This window comes from Aptenodytes patagonicus, chromosome 1, assembly GCF_965638725.1.
Source record: "Aptenodytes patagonicus chromosome 1, bAptPat1.pri.cur, whole genome shotgun sequence".
In the NCBI taxonomy this organism is placed as follows: Eukaryota; Metazoa; Chordata; class Aves; order Sphenisciformes; family Spheniscidae; genus Aptenodytes; species Aptenodytes patagonicus.
This window is the reverse complement of record NC_134949.1, coordinates 128,516,888-128,524,541: the sequence shown is the minus strand read 5'-3', so window position 1 is coordinate 128,524,541 and position 7,654 is coordinate 128,516,888. Positions and strand designations below refer to the sequence as shown.

Here is a 7,654-nt window from a genome sequence, read left to right as displayed (position 1 = left end):
TGTGTTTTTCAGCACCAAACCAGTGGGTAACTGAGTCGTCCTTTGAGGAAACTGGACTTTTCTTGTGGCAATGGTCAGGCATCTTTAGCTTTCAATGCTATATGCAAAGTGCAACGTGCAGTTCACGTCCTGGCTGCTGCTGGAGTTTTAATCTGTTCAATTTTAAGATATGGAAAGTTTAGGGGTTTGAGGGGGTTTTTTTCCAGTACATCATTGCCAGTGGGCCGTCCCACAGGCTGGCTGACTTTCGCAGCAGTAACTCGAAGGACTGTTCCAGAGCCTGGAGAAGGCTGAGGGGTGGGCAATGGGTGCAAACAGGGTTTGGTCACTTCCTGGCTGCAGGCAAGTTTCAGGTGTGTGCAAAAATGACCTATTTAAGAACTAAAGTGGACCTCAGCTAGAAGTGCATTTTGGCTAGTGGAGGATAAACAAGCCACCAGGAATAGCCTCACCTGGGCTGTGAAAAAAGCCAAGGAAAATAACTAGCAGCCAGTCACAGTTGCCACAGGGCTTTTTTGGGGGGGGCATGCAGAGGGGTTTTTTGAGGATGGTAGCACTGGGCAGGGTGTCCAGCACAATGCGAGAAGAGCATCTGCTGCGGTCCAGTTCCAGTAGTCCAAGGCCCCCCTCGAAGGGCAAATGTCTTCATAGCTGAAGGTCTGGAAACATATTCCAGGGGCTCAGGAGCTGCTGGCAGGCTCGGGGCAGACTTACGGCTCTGTATTTATGTGCAGGACCTTGTCTTGCTCATGAGATGTCAGTGTTATCTCTGCTGTCCCTAATGCATTTAGCATTAGCTAAATGCTAATGATCTGGGGATGTGTTCATTGCAAACAGGGCAGCTCTGCCAGCTCCTGTGTTGGGCATCAGGAGGAAGGAGGAGCGAGGGGGAGCTGGCTCTGCTGGGCAGTGAAGAGCGAATTACGCCGGCCCTGCCATCCGCCCTGCACAGCGGCTGCTCATGTTCCCCGTGGTGTAAGAGCCTTCTAGTAGTACAACAGCAGTTTTCCTCGAGTCCTGCTCGCGGAGAGCCCAGGGCAGGGCTGGGCGCTCACCCGCATCCCCTGGGGCTAGATCAGCTCGGGGAGGCCAATCAGCGGGAGCTGCAAGGTAAGTTGGAGCGGGTTTAGGTCTGTTGCTCCTTAATACTCTGCCCAGGCTTTTATCTGCTTATGCTTCCTAGGCTGATGCAACCCTGAAAGGGTTGTGACAGCACGCAGGAAGATGAGTTTTCAGGTGGCAAAGTGATCATGGTTACGCTTGAGGAGGTAGAAGTGCCTGGGCAGATCATCTTAGGGATGTTGATATGCAGTCATCAGATAAGGGTACGGATACCCGATACCTGGCTGGCAGATTTAAAAATAAAAAATAAAAAATTGGTTTTAGTGACAGGTTGACTGAGTATAATGTTACTGAGAAATGGAGGTGTGGGCTCAGCCCAGTGGTGTCCCATGGGGGTGCTGTCCCAAGCACTCACATGGCATGATGCTAACGTGTTTTGCAGCAAAATACTGCACTATGGCCAAGCACCAGCCTACAGCAGATCGGGGGCTGGTGGACATCTTCGGAGAAAAAGACCTCAGCTCCACATGGATTAGGTTTCCTTCATCATTATCCACCACAGCACTCAAATGCAACAGGAGATTTTGGGATTCCTAAACATGGATGAGGGAAATTGCTGTGTCTGTGTGCGCTGAACTGTGTTTGTAACTGTGTGGTTATAAGTAAAGTTGCAGCCTGATATTTAAATCCTGCTTCAGCATCTTTCAGCTTTTACCTGTGTGCCCCGATCAGGAATTCTACAGGGTTATCTCCGAGATAGATACAGCAGAAAACATTTCCCCTGAAAAAGAAAAATGAAAAGAACAGGGGAAAAACATCACTGGTTTTATAAGTGTCTTACAGGTGCAAGTATACAATTTTTAAACATGGGAAACCAAGAAGAAAAGGAACAAAGCCTAGCAGGGCAAAAGTCTGGGCAGCCAAAAACTTATTTGAACGAGTGCTCAGCGATCCGCCCTCAGTTCTGGTTAACAGAGGAACAATACGTGCGTCGGTAGTTGATGATACCTTTGAAAAGCCACTTCTTCATCAGCTACAAAGTAAAAAGCAAAGGTGGGATGAGTTTTCCAGCACCGAACAAAATGAGTTGGCAATTATCGTAAGTGCAACTTCAGTTCCTAATTTTCAAAATCAGTGCAAAATGCTGTTTACAGAGCTTGATGGAGCCTTTAGCAGTTATTGCTGTGTTATGAAGAGTACATGGATAATGCTGTCTGTGGCTTATTTACACAATTACAAGATGGGAGAATATAAGACAGCGTATGAATGAAGTGCTGCTGTGTTTGAATAGGTATTTGGTTGCCCCACGCGCACCAGGAGCTGGCTATTTCAGCGCTGTCTGGTGTTACTCCAGCCCGCCAGTCCCACCAGCACAACCCACTGCTTCCTTCCCTCTGGGCTGTAGCTACGAGATGTTTTGGGCGTGATGCTGGACAATACTAAGCTGTGCATTAATGCGGAGACAGCACTAGAAAAATCAATTTGGCCTTCAGCATGGAAATGTTCTTAGCCCCTGAGCTCCAGCGAAGGCCCGTCCCCTCCCCACCACCTCCTCTTTCTCAGCAGTTCACCCTGGGGGTGCTGGGGGTAGGGAGGCAGCCGCAGCGGAGGTACTGGCTGCCGAAGGAGGGTGCTGGGGCAGCTCAGCACCTTCTCCCCTTGCTGCTCACCACTGGCTGGGCTGCACCGCCCGGGCTCCCCTTCACGCTGAGCCGGAGGGCACTGCCAGGCAAACGGGGAACGTGGAGACCTGTGAGGGAAAACACCAAGTTCTGCTGAGAAAGGGTCTTGGGAAGGGATAAGGAGGTTCGTGCTGGCGGATTTTGGCACCTGAGGGAGGATAGAGGGGTGGAGCCTTTTGCTTCAGTTTCCTTTCCTCCTTGCCAGTGATAACCTGCGTTGAGCATTTCTGCCTTCAGAGCAAACCCCCAGGGAGCTCATGCGCTGCACGGGTGGTGGACACAGGGCAGCGGTGGATATATGAGTTAAGAAAGGGGGTTTTCTGTGGCTGGGGAGAAGGGAAGAGCATTTCTTCTCATTTTCCAGAAGCTGGGTGGTGTCTCTGCTTTCAAAAACTTGAAAACACAGAAGGAAACCTTACAGAGAGGGAGAGCTGCTCACTGCTCTGTGTCTTTTTTTGCACCTCCTTCCTTGTCCAGTTACTTTGGCAAGCTATCAATCTGCCATGGAAGAAACCCTCTTCCTCTCTCTTCTGGCAAATTTTTTTGCTTCTTGAATGTCTGGTATGCTTTATGTCCTAATTTCAGTGCTTTTTAGTGGTTGGGCTCATCTCTCTTCTCAAAATATACATCACCTTCTCTTAACATTTATTTCCATGCTGTCACTGCCAAGCATCCTTAATGTAGCCTTTCTTTGCATTGACACGCTCGTTGTGTCTCAGCCATGCTCATCACCTTCTCTCAGTGTATTTAATGCTCAAAGGGGAGCAAGAATTTGGGTTTGAGGAGCAGGTTGGCATTAGGAGAAACTTCCAGGCCAGAGGATATGATAGAGAGATTAGCTCAATACTGTACATAGATCTGTGCCTGTCACTGACAATGGCAAATCCACCGGGATACAAGAAAAATAGTTCTTTTTAAAATAGGCATTTATTTGTCTTGTTGCAAGGTGACTCATTTGCTTGGGCTGTCTGAGAAAGCACTAAGTGTCTTAAAGTTTTAAAGATTGTGAAGGCTTAATGTCCCTTCAACAGTCCTCCACCTTAGTCTCCATTACTGAAATGCTGTTTTAAATGTTGGTTTAACTTGAATTACTCTGTGGTTCTTTATTTGGTTTTCTTCGGTTTGCTTCTTGTCATGCTAAAATGCTCTGACTAGAGTCATCGCTTCCCTGCCGCACAGGTCACATCTTTCCCTCCCCTGCCTCCATCCTTTACTCCCTCCATCCCTTTACCAATCTTTATTTGGATAGTGACCTGAAAATCTATACTCTTCATCCTCACTTCTTCAGCTGGAGCTGTATGGTTTTTGAAGACACGTGTGCGCGGTCGCATTTCCCCTTCTCTGCTACAGCCTGCACATCTGGCCCCATGGGAGGCTGCTGCTGGCCCATGCCAGGCTGGGCTTCGTGCCCCCTGGCACTGCGCTCCTCCACCCAGGGTGTCCTCCCCATATCAGAGAGTGTCTCGCTCCTCTTGCTGATCACCTCTGGGTGCTCCTGACCTGCTCCCCTGTGTCTTGGCTTGGTTTTAGGTGGTTCCATACAGCAAGTCTTTCAGCTGGGAAATGCCTGAAGTTGTGATGTGCGGTGTCAATTTAACGATGTGCAGTTGACGTGTTGCGATGGACTCTGAGCTCAGCAGGCAGGGGCATCCCCCGCTTCCAGGGGGCTTGGGAAAGGGCCGTGGGACAGGAGCTTTGCTGGAAGGGACGTTATTTTATTATGGCCTTTTCCCCTGAGGTCTGCAGTGGTTATCAGGACAGTAGCAGAAGGAAATTGTGATCCAATTAATAGGAAACAGACTAGAAAAAGTTGGGCTGCATTTGCATTTTTTTGCGGTTTCTGCCCCCTGTAATGTATTTGCTGTATCTGTTTGGATGGCAAGCTTCCCCCGAGCAGAGTTTTTCTCATCTAGCTTGGGGTGGCACTGGCAGAAGCACAGCACCTCACGCCACGAGGTCCTCTGTCCCACCTGGGGGGGGGCACGTCAGGGTCATATAAACAACCACTGAGCAGAAAGTACTCGAGAAAGGGGGTCAGAAAAAAATAGAGTGAGAGAAGAAAGCATGGGGAAGGTGGGAAATATAAAGAGAGAGGAGAGAGTGGGGGTGGTTTTCTTTTAACATTTTCAATTATGTGGCCAGGCCGCACTCGCTTAGTTAAGTTGGAATTGGAGGACCCAGTGGTTTGGGTGATAACGACCTTTCCCTAATTCTCTTCACAATCCGCTTTTGTCTCCTCCAGCGTGCACCCAGAGGAAGTTTTTCCCCTGGCCCTTCTCCAGCGACGGCAACTTCTAGGAAACAGTTTCTCTTCCCTCTTCCAAGCTGCCAAAGCGGCCCAGATCTCAGCGATGCCCACGCAGAGCTCCTCTGCAGCGGGGCCCCTGGGGAAGAGCAGTGACCTGGCAGCTGGGGCCGGTGGCAAAGGGGATATCCCCTGGGAGCAAACAGGGTGATGGCTACACTTCATCTCAGGGCGGGGAAAGGTGTCCTCCTCCCCGGCTGCTTGCCCCCAGGCAGAGCCGGGGGAGCACCACTGGGTGCTCACCAAAGTCCTCTTTTGTTTCAGTTCAGAAAACACAAAGGTCTCTGTTTCTGGACTGAGTGATTGCCCCTTAGCAAGGAGGCTGGGGCCTCTGCAGTCCTCCTGGAGAAATGACTCGACCTCAGCAAACATAAGGGAGTGAGGATGGTTAGAAGAAAAAGCAGCCTTACGGCCACAGACGAAGCTGTTTTGGGTAAAAGACATCAAGAGAGCACGATCATGGTAGTTAATCTCTCAAAAAACCCAAGGAGAACATGAGGAGACAGGAGGAGGGACAGGTTCCTGAGCTACAAGGCTTCACCTGGGAGGAAAGCAAGTTCTCCGAGCCCAAGGTTTCCAAACCCTAAAAAGCAAACAAACATCAGATCAACTCTCTTGGACCATTTTGAATCTATCAGAGGAGAGAAACTTGTATTAATCCACGTACAGCCACTGAAAGCTGTTTCAGATATCTCTTGAGGGTCCCTGCCCTCTAAAATTAAACCAGATTCATTTTTGCCTGATGACTTGCTTTTGATTATGACGAAGGTTTGTTCTGAATGAACATTTCCAGGCATGCAAAGCGGCTAGGCTGGCAAACAAATGTTTTAATAGGTCTGGGATTTCAAAGCTCCCATGTGCCATTACGCAGTGCTCTCTCCCTCCCACTCACAACACTGATGTTTAAGATGGTTTCTCTGGATCAGGATAAGCTTATTTCCTGCAAGTTGTTTTTTTTTTTTTCCTCCAAAAGGCAATATCAGTGGAAAATTAGGGTGTTTCCTTGAGAAGACAGTGAGTCATTAGTAGCTACGTTGCAATAGCTTTATTCATAAATATTGTTAAATTCTTCACATCTTTAATTTTATGGACATCACAAAGCTAAAGACTCCTTTTCCACTGAGGAAGATGTTTCCTCAGTCATCAGAAGTGGGTGCCCGGCCACGAACTGCTGCTCCGCTCCTGTTTTTCTCCCGATGATAAACGTCTGCCTTGAACGGGGTCGTATCCACCCTGTATGTCCCCTGCCTTGGCAGCGAATAACTGAGCAGGGTTCCTCACTCGCACCCCCGGGTAATGTTTCCATCAGACCCGTTATGTGCCAACTTTCCTACGGAGCAGCAGCAAAGTCTTAGTCGAGGCAAGGTGCACGGCCTCCCACCCTCCCCAGGCTTCTTACCCTGACAAATGGGCAGACCGGGGTCAGTTTTACCTGATTTTGCTCTTAACAGATTCGCTTAAGTTACTACTAGTTCTTCTTCGAGACACCGCCTGTGAATGTAATTGGAAAATACTGATTTCTTCGTTGCTTGGGCCTCCTTGCGCTGAGATTGCGTGCTGGCCGCAGCAGCTCTTCTGGCAGGCTTGCTGCTTCTGATGTGTTTGAGAAAGGGTTTATTGTCAGCCTCCACGCTGTTAGCAAGTAGCTCCTTGGATTTGTCTTCTGGGGCTGCCTTATTGTAGTCTTGCACCTAATTTGCCTAATTTCTGCATTTCATTTCTACTTTTTGAAGGGTGTCTGTTTGCTTTGAATCGTTCCGTTGTGCTGCTGTTTAGCCACCTGGGGTATGTGTGTATTTATTTTTTTATTTATTGTTGGTACACATTTACTCTGAGCTTCTAATGTGGTGCCTTTAAACAGATCCCACTGTTGCAGGGCTCTTCAAGGAAAACTTGGGCAGACATCACAGCAGATCAGGCTTTCCTGTTGGCCTCCATATATGGCTTAAAAAGTTAAGTCATGAAGCAGCTCACAGCTGTCCTTGCAACCTGCAAACCCGGCCTCGACAAACCTCCCTCTGGATGAGTTCACTTGTCTGCCATGTAGCATCCCTCCATCCTCGTCCGGCAGCAGGAGGTGCTTTAGGGGGCTTTGCCCCCACGTGCTCCAGAAGAAGCTGGCCGGTATCTCAGAGCAGGAATGGGTGTGCTCACAGATCCAGGTCTGCAGCAGGGAAAAGAGGGACTTCGTAGTCACAGCTTTTCCAGTAATTCTTAATTTTTGCCTCTGTAGTACTGAGAGGCCTCTGTCCTCTAGTTCAGTCTGTGTTTCTGTCAAATTTATGAACAACCCTTCTCATAAATCCCATGAACAGAGACGTCCCTGGGGATGAGTCTTTTGAAGACTCTGGTCCAGGTAGAAAAGTCCTGGTTGTTTCCACGGCTTTTGGCATTTTATACTACCTCCTTGATTTGCCAGTGCTGAGGGGTTAGACTTTTTTTTAGGTAAATATATATATTTTTTGGTGGAACCTCAAGGTCGTATTTGTACTTCTGTCCTCCATTCAGAAGCTACTCTTTTCTGCCTTCCTTCCCTGGTAACTTTATATTGCTGGACATACAATCCTTCAGTCATGCAAAAGCTGTATTTTTAGAAAGCTCTGCT

General features: G+C 48.6%; 1 long non-coding RNA gene across 1 annotated transcript in view; it reads left to right on the top strand.

Moving 5' to 3' along the window:
- Positions 1–893: 893 nt before the first annotated feature.
- Positions 894–7,654, top strand: part of LOC143168511 (uncharacterized) — a 15,808-nt gene continuing 9,047 nt past the window's right edge. Inside the window, exon 1 of the long non-coding RNA XR_012996726.1 lies at positions 894–1,110. This is a non-coding gene — a long non-coding RNA (uncharacterized LOC143168511). The remainder of the gene's footprint in view (positions 1,111–7,654) is intronic.